Below are 21,930 nucleotides of genomic sequence, written 5' to 3'. Positions count from 1 at the left end.
GTCTCTGGAAGAAAACCGCGTGATTTCAACGCTGTCTGTCGTGGCTGTGACATTCAACACGGAGACGTCAGAACAAGAGGTGAAATATGCGAAAGAGGGGATGTGATGACCTTCCCATCGTGTGATACGTCTACGATGGTGTTGGGCATAATTTTGCGAATCTGATGTCGTTAACGTCACTTACTCTAGGTATGAAAGTTTGAGCTGTAGCCTTTTCTCACACGTGTTGACACGTTGCTGATGTAAGCGTCATAAGGCCCGAGGGTAACGTCGCTGGCCCCAAGCTTCCACCCCGCTACAGAAGAAGGTTGGAGGCAAATTTGAGCCAAATATCACACTCTTGCGTCGCAATGGGACACAATTACGAGCTTTCGAAAGAGTGCTCATTTTCGAAGCAGTGATCCTTTAATTCTGTTGCGAAGTGTAGGTATGTAGCGCAAGGAATTAAGGTTCAAAATGGTTCAAATGGCTCTGAGCACTATGCGACTTAACTTCTGAGGTCATCAGTCGCCTAGAACTTAGAAGTACTTAAACCTAACTAACCTAAGGACATGACACACATCCATGCCCGAGGCAGGATTCGAACCTGCGATCGGAGCGGTCGCTCGGCTCCAGACTGGAGCGCCTAGAACCGCATGGCCATTCCAGCCGGCAAGGAATTAAGGGATAAGTACATTAAGAGAGATGGAAATGTGCAGGGATGCGCTTGAAAATTGTCTCCCGTCCTTTCTGGAAGGCGATAGGCCATTTACCAAACCACGGACACCCTGAATGTGGACCGCATAAGAGAATTTGCAAGTCGTTCTCCCAAATGTCTTCACACTGCTTTAACTTGTACTCACAAACAAAGTAATAAATACATGATTAACTTGTACATTATAACGTTCAGCAGCATTCAGCGCCATAGCCTAGCTAAATTGTTCATTTTTATAGTATTAATTACTAACTAACATAAAGCAGCTGTGTTGTCTGCCGATTACCGAAATTGAAATATAATGCAAACATCTCGTACTGCGTCCAGAGAATCAGGTGGAATTTAATAACTGGCTTAAAGTTTTTCTTTCCCTGGTTTAGCAACGTGCGAAAGAATCTGATAAATGATGAGTCGCCACAGTTAAGACCAACACAGCCACGAATGGGTCAATTTCAGACTTCGCTAGTTTTCTGTGAATGAAATCAGGATGCCTCGGATTCTGGAGCAGTTTATCTCTTTGTCTAAATGCTGCATCCTCCTCAACACATATGCCATGAAATGGAGTGCGGTTGTCCGCTGGGGTGAAGCTGGCCAAAAAGTTCAAAAAACCTTTTATGTTAAGTAACGACACATTGGGAATAAAAATTCTTTTCTTTTAGTTGTTATATTTACTGTTATATAGTCCTTAATTTGTGGCAGTGACTGAATGTACGGTATTGAAAATCTCTATCTGAGTATTAATCGTTTTCAGAACGACTGTTTTTTAACTTTTATGATGAGCTACAATATTTTTTACGCGTGACGGGCATAAAACAGCTGATATGTTTAGGTCTTTTGTGCGTCGCGCATCTTTTACAAGGACAATTAGAACAGCATTAACAGTTAATTGTTATACTTACCTGCTAATGGACACATAAATAAACCTCTGCAAATCTTGGTGCAAATGAGGTGAAGTTGACCATCTTTTCTCGAGAGGTTCTTTTATGAGCAAACACTTGCGAATGCAGCAAGAATGTGACCTAATAACCACAATCTTACGTAAAGAATACAGCAGTAATTGCCTGTAACAGCGATGGACTGAGGAAGTCATTGTTTGCAAGTGTCTGTGTTAAGCTACGAATTTGTCTCGTACTCCACAGTTACGTTTGTTGCATCCTGCAGCTGAGATCTAAGAGTGAACTGAAGAAATACAGCGCTGATGTTTATAACTGCCTCTCACAAAACTTTTAAATGTAAAACTAAGCATTGACAAGGCTAGCCGAGTGTATAAAATGCCCAAAGTAACCCTGAGATACAGGATTCATGTTCGTCGTGGTAAAAAACAAGGTGGTCAGTCAGTTTTTAGTGCTAAACGAGATGAGTGTGTTTCTTCGAATTATCGTAAAGCGAACGTCGGAAAACTTTCTGTGTATGTTACTCTGAAATTAGTATTAAAATTTAATTATTATTCCAGATTTAGTTTACAGTTGTTGGTAAAGTTTCATAACAGTTACAGTTACCCTAGAGTTATAAACCACTACACTTATCATATAACAGATACTCGTTTAACTTCACCTTCAGGAGCGGGTGAAGAACGAAATACTTTTTTTTAATTGAACGATGTGTCAGAGCAAAAGGTACTAAACACGAAAGATTCTATTACCACAACTGGACACCCATGCTCTGAAAGGGAAATCAATACATTAATTCTATTAGTTTCAGAAACAATTAAGTTTAAAGTAAAAAATCGGTCAACTTTACCCCATTTTACGGTATAATTTTCAAATTTTAATTAATAATTACTCTTACACGTCTGTATTCATTTGTGATGAAAAATGTACACTGGTAATCACAGAAATTGCAACACCATGACGACGGCATGCATAAATGTGAAATCACGCATACTGTACTACATTACTTTTTAAGCATATCTTTAGCACCCTGCGCAAATACACAAAGCAGGTAAGAGAAAGGCCATTAAAACTTTGTATACGAAGGAAAAATAAGTATTCAGTTTGTAATTAATAAATTGCTACTGCATCTCGTTTGTGGGAAGATTGCATTATCCGTCTAATTAAGGAGAAACGTCTTTTGGCTTGTGTCAGAATTCGACAGTAGCAGTATCGTGTCCTATCGAGAGAGCATTTTACTGTTCCAGTATATAGCTGCGAGTCTTGGTCGAGGTACTATGATTGTCATGTGAATATAAAAACCATGGGTTCCGGAGACCCATAGGCAATAGCTGAGGATGGAAATATTGTTTGCTCGGCCTTGCAGTATCGTTCAGCTACGTAAATTTGAGTAAAAAATGGTCTTGATTCCAGCAGGCAAGTAGATGCACAAACAGTGTAATTTCGCGCCATTTATAAGCACCAAATCACTTACAAACGCACTGTTTGTTCTTTGCTGTATACGCAATATGCTAGGTTATTCGTAGGTAATTTTTCAGTAGACAACTATGCGGAAACTAGAAGATATAGAAAAAATAATCACGTAGAATGAGCATAGCATCTCTGCAAATTTTTAAATCAAATTACAGGGTTTGAGCCGCGCGGGATTAGCCGAGCGGTCTAAGGCGCTGCAGTCACGGACTGTGCGGCTCGTCCCGGCGGAGGTTCGAGTTCTCCCTCGGGCATGGGTGTGTGTGTTTGTCCTTAGCATAATTTAGGTTTAGTAGTGTGTAAGCTTAGGGACTGATGACCTTAGCAGTTATGTCCCATAATATTTCACACACATTTGAACATTTTGAACAAGTTTTGAATATGTACATCGTTTCTGACGCAGTAAACGTAAATATGTATGTGTAATTCATTGGGGTCGCTGACACAAACTGCTGGACAGGCAGGACAGCAGCCCAATTAGTATATATGTTCATTGGGTTGCGTATCCGCAAGCGTCAACTAATTGAATGTACGGAGGGGATGATTTGTCTGCATGTTCTGACGTGATTGTGCTGTAGTGCAGCCTCGTCACGCTGCTTAATACGAACCAGATCAATGAGAGGTGCTTTATCCAATGATACGTGCCGTTTTTCTTAGTGCCTTGCAGTTTCCGTGCAGTCTTCTTATGATATTTAGATAGCGTTGTGCTAAAAAATGGTTCAAATGGCTCTGGGCACTATGGGACTTAACATCTGAGGTCATCAGTCCCCTAGAACTTAGAACTAGTTAAACCTAACTAACCTAAAGACGGCACACACATCCATGCCCAAGGCAGGATTCAAACCTGCGACCGTAGCGGTCGCGCGGTTCCAGGCTCAAGTGCCTAGAACCGCTCGGCCCCACCGGCCGTCTTAGCGTTGTGTAATAGCCGCCAGAGCGCCGTCTCTGTCTACCCTTTAAAGGAGAAAGCTTACAGGCAGAAGGCTCAGTGTGTGCAAACGTGTGAAGCAAGCAAGTAACCATGCCACGGGGACGCACTCGTGCTTCCCACAGCCAAATGAGCGAGTTTCTAAGGCGACGAGTTGGAGCCTTCTAACTGGCGGGATGGTCGTTTTTGGAAAATGCCATACATGTTGCACTTGGTGCGTCAGTTGTGCAACGATAGTGGTATCAGCGATCAGTTGAAATCCTCATACACCTACATGAAGCTCTGGCGGCCGCCCAGCACAGATGCCCGTTAGGATCGTCGTATTGTAAGGTCATCAGTGGCCAATTGTGCGGCTACCATAGCCCAGATAACAGAGGTTGTGAGCCCAGACTAGTCAACACGAACTGTTGCTAACGTGTTATTAGCAGTGGGATGCACACTTGTAGCCCGTCTCCCAGTCACGCTACAGCAGCGACGTGCACGGCTCGACTTGTGCAGTCAAGGGGTCACTTGGCAGATGGAATGGGGAACTGTAGCCTTCAGCAATGAAAGCAGATTCTGCCCGCACGCAAATCATGCTCGTCTGCGTGTACGGCATAGACCTGGTGAGCGCTGTATCGCTGAGTGTATTCGTCGAAGATCGCAGATTCTCGGTCTGGGATGCGACAAGCTACAATCCTCGGTCACCATTGTTGTTTCTGGATGAGATGCTAACAAGAACTCGGAAAGTGCAAAACTATTGTTAGACCAGATATTTTGCCATTTTTGCAACAGAAACTGATGTGTTGTTTCAACAGGATTTTTTCTCGCCCACACATTGACCGTGAAGCTCAACGCGCTCTGCAAGACGTGCAGTAACTTCTCAAGCTAGCACGATCTCCGGACCAGTCTCCAATCGAGCTGGCGTTAGAGGTTGAGCAGCCATCGCATAACGCTGTCTCTGCCATCGACTGGATGCCGTCGCCTGCCTTACCAACCTAGGAGGCTATACCATATATTAATATGGGTGTTTTAGGATGGGTCGATACGAGGTACCCAGAACTACTTTTGCCATTGACCTGTAAATGTAATCATTTCATGTACTCCATATGCACTGTTGCAAAAATAAATTAATATGAGTAGTGCACTAAAAATAGTGTTTTAATTCTTTTCCGGCAGTACGTGGAACGTTTAGGGCTATAAGGAGGATGTGTAAGGGCTTTCCAGCTCCAGCTACCAGCGCAGTCAATACAGCTTTGGGGACATGTTGGCGGACATTACCGTGCGAGTGTATGATGTGTGTCAACATTCGTGGACGATCGGCATCATTCTGTTGTAGGGTAATGCCCGCCAACGTGTTGTCATCGTTGTGTAAACTACGTTGCAGAAATTTCGTTATGAAACGCTTAGACGTCCTCTATTTAGTCACGATCTCTCCCCATGTGATTTCCATATGTTTGGAGCCCTGAACAAAGACTTCGTGGCCGTCGATTAGCTTCGGACGAGGGTACACCCATGGTTCCGTAGACATCGGCAAAAATACTTCCAGTAAGGCATTGATCGACTTGTCTCTCCGTGGGATAAATGTGTTAAGGTGATTAATCTTGAAATAACAGTTTACTTTCTGTTTTCCTCTCCTTCTCGTTTTCATTTACTGACCTTTATACACTCCTGGAAATGGAAAAAAGAACACATTGACACCGGTGTGTCAGACCCACCATACTTGCTCCGGACACTGCGAGAGGGCTGTACAAGCAATGATCACACGCACGGCACGGCGGACACACCAGGAACCGCGGTGTTGGCCGTCGAATGGCGCTAGCTGCGCAGCATTTGTGCACCGCCGCCGTCAGTGTCAGCCAGTTTGCCGTGGCATACGGAGCTCCATCGCAGTCTTTAACACTGGTAGCATGCCGCGACAGCGTGGACGTGAACCGTATGTGCAGTTGACGGACTTTGAGCGAGGGCGTATAGTGGGCATGCGGGAGGCCGGGTGGACGTACCGCCGAATTGCTCAACACGTGGGGCGTGAGGTCTCCACAGTACATCGATGTTGTCGCCCAGCAAATTAGGGACACTATCGCTCCTGGGGTATCGGCGAGGACCATTCGCAACCGTCTCCATGAAGCTGGGCTGCGGTCCCGCACACCGTTAGGCCGTCTTCCGCTCACGCCCCAACATCGTGCAGCCCGCCTCCAGTGGTGTCGCGACAGGCATGAATGGAGGGACGAATGGAGACGTGTCGTCTTCAGCGATGAGAGTCGCTTCTGCCTTGGTGCCAATGATGGTCGTATGCGTGTTTGGCGCCGTGCAGGTGAGCGCCACAATCAGGACTGCATACGACCGAGGCATACAAGGCCAACACCCGGCATCATGGTCTGGGGAGCGATCTCCTACACTGGCCGTACACCACTGGTGATCGTCGAGGGGACGCTGAATAGTGCACGGTACATCCAAACCGTCATCGAATCCATCGTTCTACCATTCCTAGACCGGCAAGGGAACTTGCTGTTCCAACAGGACAATGCACGTCCGCATGTATCCCGTGCCACCCAACGTGCTCTAGAAGGTGTAAGTCAACTACCCTGGCCAGCAAGATCTCCGGATCTGTCCCCCATTGAGCATATTTGGGACTGGATGAAGCGTCGTCTCACGCGGTCTGCACGTCCAGCACGAACGCTGGTCCAACTGAGGCGCCAGGTGGAAATGGCATGGCAAGCCGTTCCACAGGACTACATCCAGCATCTCTACGATCGTCTCCATGGGAGAATAGCAGCCTGCATTGCTGCGAAAGGTGGATATACACTGTACTAGTGCCGACATTGTGCATGCTCTGTTGCCTGTGTCTATGTGCCTGTGGTTCTGTCAGTGTGATCATGTGATGTATCTGACCCCAGGGATGTGTCAATAAAGTTTCACGGTGTTCTTATTTCAATTTCCAGGAGTGTATTTAAAACAGCAGAAAAGACTGCCAATGGGGCCCCGCGACATTCGGATCACGGATTGACTTCAAATGGTGTACACTTTTAGTAATACATAGGACAATATAACGTGCACGTAGAAAGGCGTACTACCCAGCTGATTTCTCGAAAATCGCAGGAGAAGTTTTACGCGTCAGCGATATACCTGCGCGTTGTGTCCTGGAGCACGAACTAGAGCCAGTCACGTTGTGAGGATTCAAACTGGATCAAGTAGAGATCATATATGTTATTTTAATTTATGTTTTATCAACTCTAGTCATATTATTTCGTACGTAGTGTATTTGTAAGGTGAAATAATCAAAACACACGTGTATCTGCATGAACTTTAATTGAATTTCCAATGTTATTTTGCTGTTTAGTAATTTTTATTGTCATATAAAACATTATGCGACTTTTATTTCTATAGGCAAGTTAAAAACTTTATCAAGCGCCTTCAAACTAGTTCATATTTGATTGACAACGAACGGGATTTCGCTTCTCGTGAATATATTCAATCGTACGACGCCAGTTTACGCCACTGATATTTACGATAATGTTGCTTTACGCTTGGTTTGTATCAAAAAGAAAGAGAAATATTTCGAAACGTCAGCGTGCTTAGTTTATCCTCAGAAACTCTGATGGTTTCTCGTGCATGTGGGAAAATTGCATTCATACGATTAGCATATGCCGTTGCAGTTTTACGTTTTCCATATCTCTATGAAAAACGTCAACGTGCAACAGGTAAGGCTAAAGCATATCCAGCGATTAATTGTACGGCACCCTCATATTCGGGCCGGCCTCTGTGACCGAGCGGTTCTAGGCGCTTTAGTCCGGAACCGCGCACCTACTACGTTCGCAGGTTCGAATCCTGCCTCGGGCATGGATGTGTGTGATGTCTTAGGTTAGTTAGGTTTAAGTAGTTCTAACTGTAGGGGACTGATGACCTCAGATGTTAAGTCCCATGGTGCTTAGAGCCATTTGAACCATTTGATCCTCATATTCTGGCATGTTCTAACTCATTGTATTATTGTATTAACTTATTTCCACATTTACTTATCGATGTTTGACATGGGCATTCCAAGTCTGTCCCTCTTTCCTGAAACATGATTCTGTAAGTTAAAATGCCTAGGTGCAAAGCAGTTCTAGCTGCCTTACTCGATTGCAACTGCAATGAATTTCGGGAACCTCGACAGGTATACGATTTCAGGAAAACCTTATGCGTTTGATTGTTTACTTGCCGATGATTATAAATATAATATTTGTTGTTATAATAAAAATTAGCCAAAAATCAAATAACACTGGAAATTCAGTAAAAGTTCATGGAGCTACACTTGCCTTTTCATTACATTTCAAACGTGGTATGTATGAAACAAATGGCTAGTGTAGGAAACAACATAAATTTTAAAAAATGAAACATGAGTGGTACTCGATCCAGCGAGCCACTGATTATAGAGCTTGAAACTTGATCACCTGACCGCCGGCAGATGTTGCTCATGGTCGCAACGCACTTGTATGTAACTGGCGCGTAAGATCTCATTTGCGATTATCTCTAAATCGCTTACGTAGTATGCCTTACTAGTTGCACGTTATGTTGTCTTAAATGGACTACTAAATATGTACACAGTTTGAAATAAATACATGATCCGAACATCGTAGCCTTCTTTAAAGAGAAAGAGCATTGTAATTTAAATCTGTTAAACAAAGAGCACAGCATTTGTCAAAAAAGCTGAGCTGCCGGTGTAGCTGGGCCAGTGCTTGCAGCGTTTGTGCCTCACAGGCGTTGCAAGTGTTGCAGCCAGCACTTTACTGCAGAGCACAGAGCCCTGTCAGCAGCGGGCAACGGCTGCTGTAAATCGGGAGCCGGCGTCATGGGCAGCCGAGCACAATCAGCCCGAGTGCACTGGCGCACCACCTCGCTCCCCGTACATGGCGGTAGCTCTCGCACCTCTCCTCCGGCCTCCGAAACAATTCGTGCCACTTGCCGCTGGGCGCTCTGTACACCTGCGAGCTACATCGAAACGTCCCGTTTGCTATCCAAGAGATCGTTGTTCTGACGTTTGTATTCCAACATTTTGTACGTTTTATGTAAACTGTAGGTGGAGTAGGGAGAAAGGAAAAGAAATTGGAGGAACTAATGCATCGGGACTTTATGCAGAAATAGCCGGACCAGGACACGAACCCGTGGTATCCCACTTACTAGGCAGTTCTGTTAACCACTGCGCCATCCGGACACAGTCTTTACCGCAAATACGCGGTCTGTCTCGGCAGTATCCTTGGCTGACCTCCACTTCCCCCGTTCATATCCTCCAGGCTCGGTAATTTTTTAGATATCCGCTGGCGGTCGAACGTAAATGTGCATCCGTACTGAAGATTGTGGATTCACTGCCCAACAGAGCCCATCAGTTACATGAATCCGTGGTGTCTGTTTCTTAGCCATGTCAGTGTGGGTCAGTCGGAGAGGGTGCCGAGATAGTCCGCTCATTTGTGATAAACGCTGTGTCCAGGTGGCGCAGTGCCTAGTAAGTAGCAAATCTGGATTTGGGTCTCAGACTGGCAAACCTTTTCACTCGTCGCTGCTGCTTCCACATAAAGTCCCAACGATGGTGATACTATTATGTGCTTCCTTTCGTTTCCCTTCTCTCCCGTCTATCTTGAATATACAGAATAATTATGTATCACAGCTGTGGATTCCACCTGGTGTCTTGTTTCGAACATGTCCAAAAGAACAGACATCACGCATTCATACAATTTTGTACTTTTCCCCAGTCAATAAATTCCCAATTCCAAAACACTAAGCGACCCAGTTTTTTGGTTACAGCCATGATAATAAAATTTCTTAAATTTCACTTTTTGTACTAAAACAAATAACTATCCAGAGACACCTACGTGGCGGGGAATTGACCACTAGATCTCACGAGAGGCGGACCAGCCAGTGTAATATATTTAAACTAGTAATTTTATACAACAACACGTTGATAAGGATAGGAGAAATGAGTTAATACTTATGGTGTAGCAATGATACAAATGTTAGACTTTAATCGTCCAAGTAAGTGGGTGATTAGGCGTTTCAATGATTGTTGTTGACTTATGTCAACCCTTGACTAGATTACGTCTAACAATACCCTCAACCCTTGACTAGATTACGTCTAACAATACGAGAGTTATACTTTGTGTGTCTTACTGTGTACTCTTCTTTAGTAATTAGTGATTAGAGAAACTACAAGTATTTTACATATGTGACGAACTGTTTTGACTGACAACACCCTGTTTACTTCTCTTTGGAGCACTGTTATGTACTTGATCGTTGTTTTACTAATGCAGGCCTATTTGAATTAGATTATTTTAGACCTGGGTTACGGCCATAAATTCATGAATTGACTCATTTGTATTTATTTTATACCACTGATTACCTTTTAATATATTAACTGTATCCTGTACCATTCTCCAAGTTCCTCCTCATTTGTGTTTCGTATCGTTATGAATGATGTTGTTTAAGTAACCTATTTCACTTTGTTACTTTACAGTGATGACGATACAGTGTTATGCAAACGTAACTCTTTTCCACCTTTCCCATCTTTCACTATTTATGAACGATGGAATCAACCTTCCATATGTCTGATTGGCAATGCATATTTTCCTTCCTGTTAGTTAAATTGTGCACAGAACGAAGGGTTTAGGGTATGGTTTAGGGTATTATTATTCGCTTTTAACACAATTTTAGTACTGTTTCATGCCTATATTATTATCTCTAAGAGTAACGGTTTGTCACCTAGACTTATATGTACTTCCATTTTATTCAAATGTCTGGTATTGATCTGTAACGGAAATAACCGTGTATATATAAGCTCATTTGTACTTGATTGTACCATATAAATTGTTAATGTCAAGCTAAATTGCATCTTAATGAAAATGAACGAAATGTAACTACTTTTAACGAAGTCATCCTTTATATAATAGGTTTATAATATATTTTTTTGTACAATAGCTCACACACTACTGATGTCTCACAGTGTTTGTTTTATGTATGGGGTGTTATATAGGGCTTGAAGATGGCGTTGACGCATCGTCGAAACTAGTAGCCAAATAAATATGAAACCCTAAGTATAGCTGGAGGAGTTTCATTTTTAATACAAATTATACCAGCTGATGTCCCGCCATCATCCAGTTTAAATATGGATGTACGAAGGTGTAAAAGCAGGCGGTAAGTATTGTATTGTCAGTAGACAAGCACATCGGAGAATCGGTCAGTCACCTGAGTACCAAATCCATAATACGTTTCAATCCTTTAAATCTATCCAGGTCGACCCCAATGATAAGTTTTTGAAGTAGAAAGGCGAAGGAACAACCACAGCTAAATCAAATGTAGGCAGACTTTATGTAATGACAAACAAGGAATTCCGAGCACACCTCCGGGTGTAGAAATGCTGATCAAATTTCCAGAACGAATCACTCGTGACTTCCATAGTGCTACCATCAATCCAGCAATCCAACTAGTACAGCCACTGTGCCTAGGCCGTTAAAAACAACGGGTACAACATCTGAGCTGCTCCTAATGATCCACACATTTCTGTAGTCAGTGATAAACGACGCCAGAGATCGTGAGAAGGATGACTGCAAAGGAATGGTGTGGAGTGATGAATTGCACTACACCGTGTGGCAATCTGATGGACAGCTTTAGGATTAGCGAGTTCCTTGAGAACACCACCTACCAATACGTGTAGAGCCAACAGCAGAGTACGGAGGAGGTGGTGTTATGGTGTGGGGCTGCTTTCTTCGTGGTTACGTTGTGGTCTACCTAATGCGCTTTAGAGAACGCTAAATTAGGAAAAACACGAACAAATTTTATAGCACTGTGTACTGTGTGCAGTAGGGAAGATTAGATTATTGTATTAGCCGGACTATTCAGCCCGTCGTAAAGTAGACAGCGGTTTGTTAAGTATAATATTGCTGAATGGGTCTGGGCTCCCCTGAGTCCAGACTTGCACGCAGTGAAAAATATTTGTGACAAGTTCGAACGCTGACTTCACGTCCAATGTCAGTACCTTCGCTGGTTTCGGCTCATGAGAAAGAATGGGATCTCATTACTCTTCAGACATTCCAGTAAGGTACTTAATGAAATGGTTATAAAGTTAACTAGCAAATGCGAGAGATTCACAGTGGCAATAAATAAATAAACTCCAAAAGAATAATAGTGGGGAGAAAGGGAGATAAGGTTTAAATCAATATCGAATAACAACAACGAGAGGAAGTTTTTAAAATTAAAGAACTTGGAAGTTTCCAACAAAAAACAACAAAATTCCTCTGTGAGCCATTGAATAGAAACATGAGGAAATGTGTTTGGAAAGTATTTTTACACGATTCAGAGGTCTGGACACGGTGACAAAATGAGGAAGGATGGAGGCACTGGAAATATATGGAGAAACCGCAGATGCGAATTGGGAAATCAGGATGAGGAGGAGGAAGTTTGAGAAGAGTTGGGCAAAGCAGGACCTCTTAGACACCACAAAGAAAAGAAAGAAAAACTGACTATGCCACATCTAGAAACACCCATGATTATTGCAGGAAGAAATTGAACCCGTGGTAAAAGGTTCAAATGGTTCTAATGGCTCTGAGCACTATGGGACTTAACGTCTGAGGTCATCAGTTCCCTAGAACTTAGAACTACATAAACCTAACTAACCTAAGGACACCACACACATCCATGCCCGAGGCAGGATTCGAACCTGCGACCGTAGCGGTCACGTGGTTCCAGACTAAAGCGCCTAGAACCACTCGGCCACTCCGGCCGGCCGAGGGACAAGAGCTGGGGGTATGTAGTATTTTTAATATTCTGGAAGACGAATGGCGGCCTATAAGTACCCACAAAGAACTTCTGACCCTGTTAAAAACCTACATAATAACGACAATCAAATAATTTTCTACAAAAAAAGAACACCTGGCTACACTGCATTATTTCCTTTCAAAATGGTTCAAATGGCTCTGAGCACTATGGGACTTATTTTCTGAGGTTATCAGCCACCTAGAACCTACAACTATTTAAACCTAAATAACCGAAAGACATCACACACATTCATGCCCGAGGCAGGATTCGAACCTGCTACCGTAGCGGTCGCCCGGTTTCAGACTGTAGCGCCTAGACCCGCTCGGCCACCCCGGCTGGGTTTTTCCTTTCCCTAAGAGCTAGTGGTCGGTGCCCCCCCCCCTCCCCCCGTCTAGCCCCGAGGTATGCTCAAATTTCTTACTGCCTCATGCTGTATCCTATTGATCGGTAGCTTCTTTTAGTGAAACTATAAATTTCTTTTCCCCTTATTCGTTTAGGCCCCTTGGGGATTTGGTGTCTTGTCTACACATAAAATCTTTAGCATTGTTCCGTAGCCTCACATTCGATAAGCTTCTACTCTCTTGTTGCGTGTATTTCTTTATCATCCATGCAAGACATATACTTTCAGGAAATGCTTTGCAACAAATTCAAATTAACTTTTGTGAATAGTGCAGTGGATGGATATGACTGAAATGAACTTTATGACGCGGAATTTTTGCAATAGTGATAAGTGTACCATGATTAGAACTGGAAATACTCTTGGACTTTAAAAATTGTGACACTGAAGATGTTTTTTGTAGGTGTCTCTGCAAGTAGTTGACGCTGACGAATCGTAGTAAGCATATGACTAGTCAATCAAATCTTGTAGTAACTAATTAGTCACCAACCAATTATACCCTCTCGTAACAACCAGATGACAAGCAATCTCCTCGTGACAAAAGACAACGAATCATATCTTTCTGAACAATTTAGTCGCAATCAAACATCTCCTCGGCTGCAAACCAATCGTATCTCTAACATGAGCGTCGACCGACATGTTAGGCCATTATACGGGCGCCGTTAGCAGAAGAACGGACGGCTGGTTCTGAAAACGATAGTTAAATGTGATCGAAACTAGTTATGAAGTGTGATTAATTGCATCTGAGACTGTTACAGTTTAAATATATACACAATTGCTGCATCTCTCGTGACAGTATGTCATACATTGTTAACACTGACATTTGCTCTCATGTTTCCACTATAGTGTCTCTCGTTATAACGAGATTGTGTTCCATGTTAGACTAATAACATTAATTAAATGACATGATATGCTTGTACGAGTCTTGTCATGCTGGAACACCATTGTGTAGGAGTTATGACAGTAACAGCTAATAGTAACAACTAATAGTGTGTCTGTAACGTGCAGTGGTCAACGTTCTATTAAGAAACTGAAGGAGAATACGGCCATCGCAAGGAGCAGAAAATGACAAAACGATGTCCATGTTGGACTTGTGCGGAAAGTGCCGGCACCCCCTCTCTCCCCTTGATACACCGAAATCTTCGGTGTGGTTACGTACTGATCAGTGGCGTTGTCCAAGATCTGGTTTAGGAGAAGGGTACTAATCCAGTTGCGAGTTGGCGAAGCCAACGAATGTGTGTATTAAATACAGCTTGTGGCAACAGACTGATATGTAGCGTATCCTGATGTCTGCCTTTGCGCATTATTTAACTCACGTTGGCAAACGTAATGCAGTTTTCGTTGCATAAATCTGAAAGAACCTATATTAAGTAATGTAGAAGTCTTCAACTAGTATTTCAATGTATTTTACGCAATTATCGCACATAAACTGAGGAAAGAGCATGCTAATTTCACTACGTAATTTTTACCCCACAGTTTATTCTGTGTAACACTGCATGACAGAAAAAGGAAGTAATTATACCCGGTCCAATATCTTGCCCTTAAAGTACATTCATCATACCACTCATTTTTTTCCGTTACCTCACTGTGGACAGACTGCATGGTGAGCGATTAGCTTGTGCCATTGTCTTAGTTGACACTCTGAAAGCAGCAAAGGTGCCAATTTTCACTGAACTCGGAATGTTGATGAATGACCTACTGAGTCAGAACAGTCATGGTTGAGTTTTTTTTGGAAATTAATATTTTGGTAGATATAATGCACGTTAACACAAGCAGTACTTACAGAATATTTCCCAAAACAGGAGTTGCTGACTTGTATGTTCTTACTGGTTATCAGGCATTTATAAAGTAGTAAACCAAAATGGAATTAAACAATGTGACCGCTTGAGAAAAGCAAAGTTAGCAACGCTGCACCACTTTCGATATATCCACCCTGCAGTTTTCCAGTATCACAAACCACAATCGTTGTTATGTACGAAATTTTTGCCACTATTTGTTCCATTCCGCTCTATTTTAATTGCATTAAATCGCGTTCAGTGATGCTAACAATCATACTAACAGTATGTATAGCTATAAACTACTTGTATATCTTCTTAATCCGAAGTTGTCCATACACTAATTTTCTGTCTGTCAATCGTTGTTATTGTTACTTCAGACTGACCGTTCTTGGGCAGTGATGCCCATTTTCAGACCATTTCTCGTAGCTACACAGTAACCGGTTTAACGGAACTGTCGTATGACAGGAAAAATGATTTTCTCGATAGTATTGGTTATTCTGCAAGTAGGACAAATGATCTGAGGATGAGCGACAGTGCCCGAAACCACTTAAGTGTCCAGGACTGCCTCTTGACACAATTCCATGCTTTGGCTGACTTCACCACTTGTTGTCTGTCTCCGTGGGCTTTCTTCTACTTTCCACAGTGGTCTGTCACCACCTGTGAGAGAAATGATACGGAAGTGGATGGTTTACTATCCGAATCTTGCAGGTTGCCTTCTGAAAGAAGGTTTAGCAGCATTCAAATTCAAATGGCTCTGAGCACTATGGGACTTAACTTCTGTGGTCATCAGTCCCCTAGAACTTAGAATTGCTTAAACCTAACTAACCTAAGGACATCACACACATCCATGCCCGAGGCAGGATTCGAACCTGCGACCGTAGCAGTCCCGCGGTTCCGGACTGCGCGCCTAGAACCACTAGACCACCGCGGCCGGCGTTTAGCAGCATTGAAACTCAGTTTATCCCAGTAGTGCTAGTTTAGTAAGGAGTGTAATGTGAAAAATAGCAGAGAGCTGTTGAAGGAATGAGATTTCTGGACAGCTTCGTTGGTAACACTATTGCATGTTAATTGATTTCATCTGGGTACGTGTTCGGTGGGTCAGGCAGGTATAACCTGTTACATTTATATTACAGGTAACAGTTCGCCGCAGATCGTAAGATTAAGTCGGGAAAAGAGGTTATGTCTATTGTCACCTCCACACATCACCAGCGCCATCGTCGTTTACACAGTACACTAGTTCTGAGCCTCCAGAGGCCGGCTGGTCACCGCGGCGCGCATCGCGTCCCCGCGGTCGCCGCAGCGGCTTTCAGAGAAGCAGGGGGAGCGCACAGCGCTACAGCGAAACTTGTCCCCGCGGAGCTGTTAGCTGCGCCAGTCACGCCTCGCTTCTCTTGAATTGCGGCAATAACGTGGCGTGTTTATCGCCATAAACTTGGCAGCCTTCCAGACCGCGCGTGTAATACTCTACGAATACGGCGGCCCGCGGTAGAAAGCTTTCTTGTACTTTTCTCGCGAACGCCCGTCCCTGCCTCTATGCCTCCATTCTAACCAATCTTTTTACGATCACAGCCATCCACTTTAATACCATTCCCGATCTCTTGCGGCTGTTGCCGGTGCCAATTCTTCGGTTGCCGAAGCTCTGCACTAACTTTTCTAACAATAAATCCATTTATCTGAAAACATATGCATTTTTATTCAGTCGACTAGTCAGTATGCAATTCAACACAAATTTACTCCTCTGTTACTATTTGTCTAGTTGTCACATTGCATTTTTATTCTTTTCAAATATAAGAATGTGCTCTGTTTCTTATCTCTGTGGATGAATCAATAACTGACGCGTAGCCAAATTAGTTTTTAGAAGATAAGTAATAACCAATGACGGACGGAGCAATTGGGACATCAGAAGTAGACTAGCAATGGCAAAAAGGGAATTCCTGGCTAAGAGAAGTCTACTAGTATTAAAGAAAGGCATTAATTTGAAGAAGAAATCTGTGAGAATGTAAGTTTGGAGCTCGGCATTTTATGGTAGTTAAACATGGACTGTGGGAAAACCGGAACAGAAGAAAATCGAAGCAACTGAGGTGTGGTGCTACAGACGAATGTTGAAAATTAGGTATGCCGATAAGGTAAGGAATAAGGAAGTTGTGCGCAGAATTCGAGCGGAAATGAATATGTGGAAAACACTCACAAGCAAAAGGGACAGGATGATAGGACATCTCTTAAAACACTAGGGAATGACTTCTGTGGCACTAGAGGGAGCAGGGTGGAATACCTGCAGCAAATAATTGAGGACGTAGGTTGCAAGTGCTGCTCTGAGATGAAGAGATTGGCACTCGAGAGGAATTCGTAACGGACCGCATCAAACCGTCAGAAGACTGTCCCCCCCCCCCCCCAAAAAAAAAAAAAGTTATCGGAAATTGCATGTCAATCCATCAGTAACATGAGTATAGGATTGAACAGAAATGAGAAAACATATACGCTCGTATTCGTTGCGATACGGAGAAAACAGTTACTGAATTTTGTATTGAATTTTTTGCACTACTGTATCGGTTCACGAGGATTGCTGGGTGGAGGCTGTTGTTAAGGTCTTCCCACCGTATCCCAACATGTTCTATGGCTGGCAAGTCAGGGAAAGAGGAGAACAGAATCCGTACATACATCAAAACGTTTTTGGTGTTAACTGAATTTCTATTGTCGTGGTGAAATGTGTAGACACAAGGAGTAGCCACAAGGTCCTAGGTGCTTTGCCACGGTTCGCGTGGCTGCACCTCGGTCAGAGGTTCGAGTGCTCCCTCGGGCATTGGTGTGTCTGTGTGTCTGTTTCCTTAGCTTAAGTTAGTTTAAGTTAGATTAAGAGGTGTGTAAGCCTAGGGACCAATGACCTCAGCAGTTTGGTCCCATGGGAACTTACCACGAATTTCCAATTCCCAATGCCCTGTACTTCACTTGTGCCCCATACAGGCGAACTTTCAGCCTCTCTTCAATAGCTGCCCAATCAAAGAAGAGAACACAGCCGCAAATCATTTTCTCTTTTGTGTAATTTGAGCAGTTTTGTTGGTCTGTAGCAAGTGCTTACGTTTATATCCCTCAAGGCACCACGTTACAAGTTCAATAGACTTCTCGTTAGTAACGTAAATGTGATGAGAGTTTCCGTTTACGTTTAAGATGGTTCCGAGCCCCGCTTTTAACTTGTAACTTCGTACCTCTAGGACAAAGAATAACTTAGGATGCTCGTGACTGACGAGTGAAGCTACTTAAATAAATGTGCTCATTAGTTACAACGGTTCTATGTTCTCTGAAAAGGCGTCAGCGTTTTCTAAAGTTCCCAAATCAGCCCTGTTATCAAACAGTATATCCCATGATACCCCAAGACTGGAAAGCATTGGTTATCGAAACCTTACACCAGGTCGTCAACGGAAGCGAAGATATCCGAGACTCATAACTGAACATCACGGGAAGAGGTACAATGTCGCAATTGACTCTGGAAATCTCCGTTGCCTGTAGTGTGGTGTCCACGGTCAATGGCACCCAGAGATCCCAGTCGATCTCGTAGTAAGTGGTTCTCCGTGGTTCCCCATGACACTTTACCTCTAACCTCTGCCCAGATCTGTCTGTTATGTTAGTCAGTGTCAACTGAAGACATTTACGGCGTTTTCGTTCGTGGATTTACTGGAAGGAGAGGTTTAAACTTCTTGTTCTCATCACGCCTGGACTCCCCTCTTCGGTCGATGGGGCCGAGCGGTTCTAGGCGCTTAAGTCTCGAACCGCGCGACCGCTACGGTCGCAGGTTGGAATCCTGCCTCGGTCATGGACGTGTGTGATGTCCTTAGGTTAGTTAGGTTTAAGTAGTTCTAAGTTCTAGAGGACTGATGACCTCAGATGTTAAGTCCCATAGTGCTCAGAACCAGTTGAACCATTTGACACGTCTCTCTCTCTCTCTGTCTCTCTCTCTCTCTCACGGCTAATGATACTGAAAAACGTATATGACTGCAGCGCCGATTGCTTCCACATCTGCTTTGATCGTTGTTTCGTTTCTGGCCTGAATGGATGGACACAAATCACAATCATCAAGAAAATTGGTGGAAAAACCAGTTTGGTTGTTTTAAAATGGTCGAAATCTTGCTCCTGAAATAAATGACGCGTTCCATTATTTTCAATGTTCAATAAGTAAGTGACCCATTTAATACAGTAAATTAGTAGCAGTAAATTCTTAACGTAATATTTAGCTAGCTCTTTCTTCCGATAAGAAAGTGTTCTAGGCTATTTCATACTCTTTTATGAAACGAACGTTCAATACGGTATTGTGCTCTTTATTCAATTTTTTCATCAATTAGGGAGTTCCTTCGTGTAGCTGTTCTTCAAGAGAAATAAGTCCAAATTCTAACTATTCAGTCGCTTTATTAATTTTACAAAATCAGAGATAAACTAGTTACAAAAGAAACAGTCATTAGAAGAATTTACATTGAAATTAAACAGCAAAAGAAGAATTTTATAACTTCTGCAATTGCACTGTATTCAGTTCCAAGACACACATACTCCACGACTAATAGACAAAGCCATATAATCCAAATTAATCCGTAGGACTCAGACGTACGTTACTGTGTAATATGTTTGAATAAACAAAAACCAACGTAATTATTAACAGCGCTATCTCTGCGGAATGAAAATAAATTATCACCTGCTTTCGCTAGTTACCACACTAGAATGTCAGGCACATGCGATGCTAAATACGTCGATTATTCAAAGTTAATTGTTGATGACGGTCTTCATGCAGACGTCTCAATATGCTTCCGTCGAGGGAGCAGACTCCTGCAGCTAAACCCCTGTCTTCTGTGACGTCACATGGAGCTGTGAGCACGCACTCCATCTTCAGGCCACAAGTGGCCCATCGGGACCATCCGACCGCCGTGTCATCCTGAGCTAAGGATTCGGATAGGAGTGGCGTGTGGTCAGCACACCGCTCTCCCGGTCGTTACGATGGTTTTCTTTGACCGGAGTCGTTACTGTTCGGTCGAGTAGCTCCTCAATTGGCAGCACAAGGCTAAGTGCATCCCGAAAAATGCCAACAGCACATGGCGGTCCGGATGGTCACCCATCCAAGTGCCGGCCACGCCCGACAGCGCTTAACTTCGGTGGTCTGACGGGAACCGGTGTATCCACTGCGGCAAAGCCGTTGCCCAGCTGTGAGCACTTTGAAGATAATTTTGTGTTGTTTCTGGAGCACGATATTTAGGAGAAAGGAAATGTCGTCTTGCGTCGCTAACACCGAAATCCACGGTTGTTACACGCACCGTGGGAGAGCACGTGAGCATCACAGATGCAGAAAATGGGATCTGCTTGAGAGTCAGATGCAGCTGATTATCAATAAATTTTATACTATTGGTAGGGAAACCATATCACTACCCTTAAGTCACAGTCTACAAATTCGGACGTTATTCTTACTTAGCAGGTTTGTGCGTTTAGTGGAGACCACAGACACAGTCCGACGTATCTATCTGCTTGTTGGTACTTGTTTGTTTCTGTCAATAGTTCATCCAGAATCCAGTAAGACTCTCTCTCCAGGTACTACTCCATCCTTCAATGAGTGGCGCTGAGGATTGCCATAACGAACACCAAAAATCGCATTATCACGGTTATCTTCATCGACACATAACAGAGTCTCAAAAATAGTGTATTCTCTTTCATCTACTCACTGTGGCTGTTTCCAATGTAAACTAGGTAGCTAACTACCCCTTTCATAATCCCGGAACTGACTACTAGCCAATGGAAATCTTTAGATAAAGAGCACTCTGTCAGAAGTTGCAGGCTTAAACTCGCTTTCTTGCTAACTGCAAAGAGCCATTAATATGGAAATGCAAATGCTTTGATATTTGTTGTGACGCATGCACAAAATTCTGGAGCAATCTACGACATGATCCACTAGTTTTCAGACGTGCAGTCACAGAAACTCCATTTCATGAACTGATATTTCGGCCATATACCTTTCCAACATCTTCGAGTGAGAGACTGTAGGGAGACCTGCGTCACTGCGCTGCCGCTACAATACACAACGGATAGAGGTGTTCTTCGGCGCAAAGAACATTGTGTGAACTGAATCTGTTGTTTGACACTCAATCCATGCTTGAATGTCGATGCATTGATAGGTGCTGCAATGTAGTGGACATTTACTAGGTCATCAAAGAAACCCGCGGATAATCCTTAGCCTTCCAGAGTATCAGGTCACACTTGACGGAACATAAATGTGCTCTGTAATCAGTAGAGGGTGAAATATCACGCTATACTTGGCGAGGATCCGACCCGTACTGCCTAACAAAGTGAAACACAAAGGGGAGTAAGAAACAAACTAAAACTTCTCGGGTTTAGAGGGTGAGTGATATTACTTTGGCGATTAAAAAATTCAGTCAAATTTACAAAGAACTTAGCAATATGAGCACAGCTGTCAGCATAAGGCTATGGCTTAGATGCATGAAGTTATTCGGTTGGAAAGGGTGTTTGGAAAGGGTGTCAGAATGCCGTTGTCTCCGCTCCTGGGATAAGGTAGCCCGCAAACGTTGTAACTGGTCCCTAATGCCCTGGATGCTGGCATTGGGGCGGAGTTGACGTCTGAGCTGCGAACGATTCCAGGATCTTGCTCGCCACAGAAATACTTAAAATTCACAGACTGATCATAAAGACATGTGCCTTTTATGGACGAGCATTGTCCTCTTTAAGAAATGGCCCCCCAAACTTTCGCTCGGAGCTAAGGCAGAGGAGACAAGATGTCCGTGACGTGCCACTGTGCATCATAATTTCCTACTTCACTACCACCTGTGACTTTTAGCCATATCCGATATTTTCACATATTACGACGCCAGGAGTAATACCGCGGTCATTGAGAGTAGTGCGGAATCGCGATTCATTCCTGAACACAAAGCGTCGCATTCAGTAGCATTCCATGCTTCCAGATCACAACACCACTCAAAACGCAGCCGTTTATGTTGTGGTGCTAAAAGCAGTCTAACTGTAAGCACGGA

General features: G+C 43.4%; 1 pseudogene; it reads right to left on the bottom strand.

Moving 5' to 3' along the window:
- Window positions 1-19,977: 19,977 nt before the first annotated feature.
- Window positions 19,978-20,095, bottom strand: LOC126163204 (5S ribosomal RNA; annotated as a pseudogene).
- Between the last annotated feature and the right edge of the window lie 1,835 nt (window positions 20,096-21,930).

Source organism: Schistocerca cancellata, chromosome 2 (genome assembly GCF_023864275.1).
Source record: "Schistocerca cancellata isolate TAMUIC-IGC-003103 chromosome 2, iqSchCanc2.1, whole genome shotgun sequence".
NCBI classification, from domain to species: domain Eukaryota; kingdom Metazoa; phylum Arthropoda; class Insecta; order Orthoptera; family Acrididae; genus Schistocerca; species Schistocerca cancellata.
This window is presented reverse-complemented; position numbering and strand designations above follow the sequence as displayed.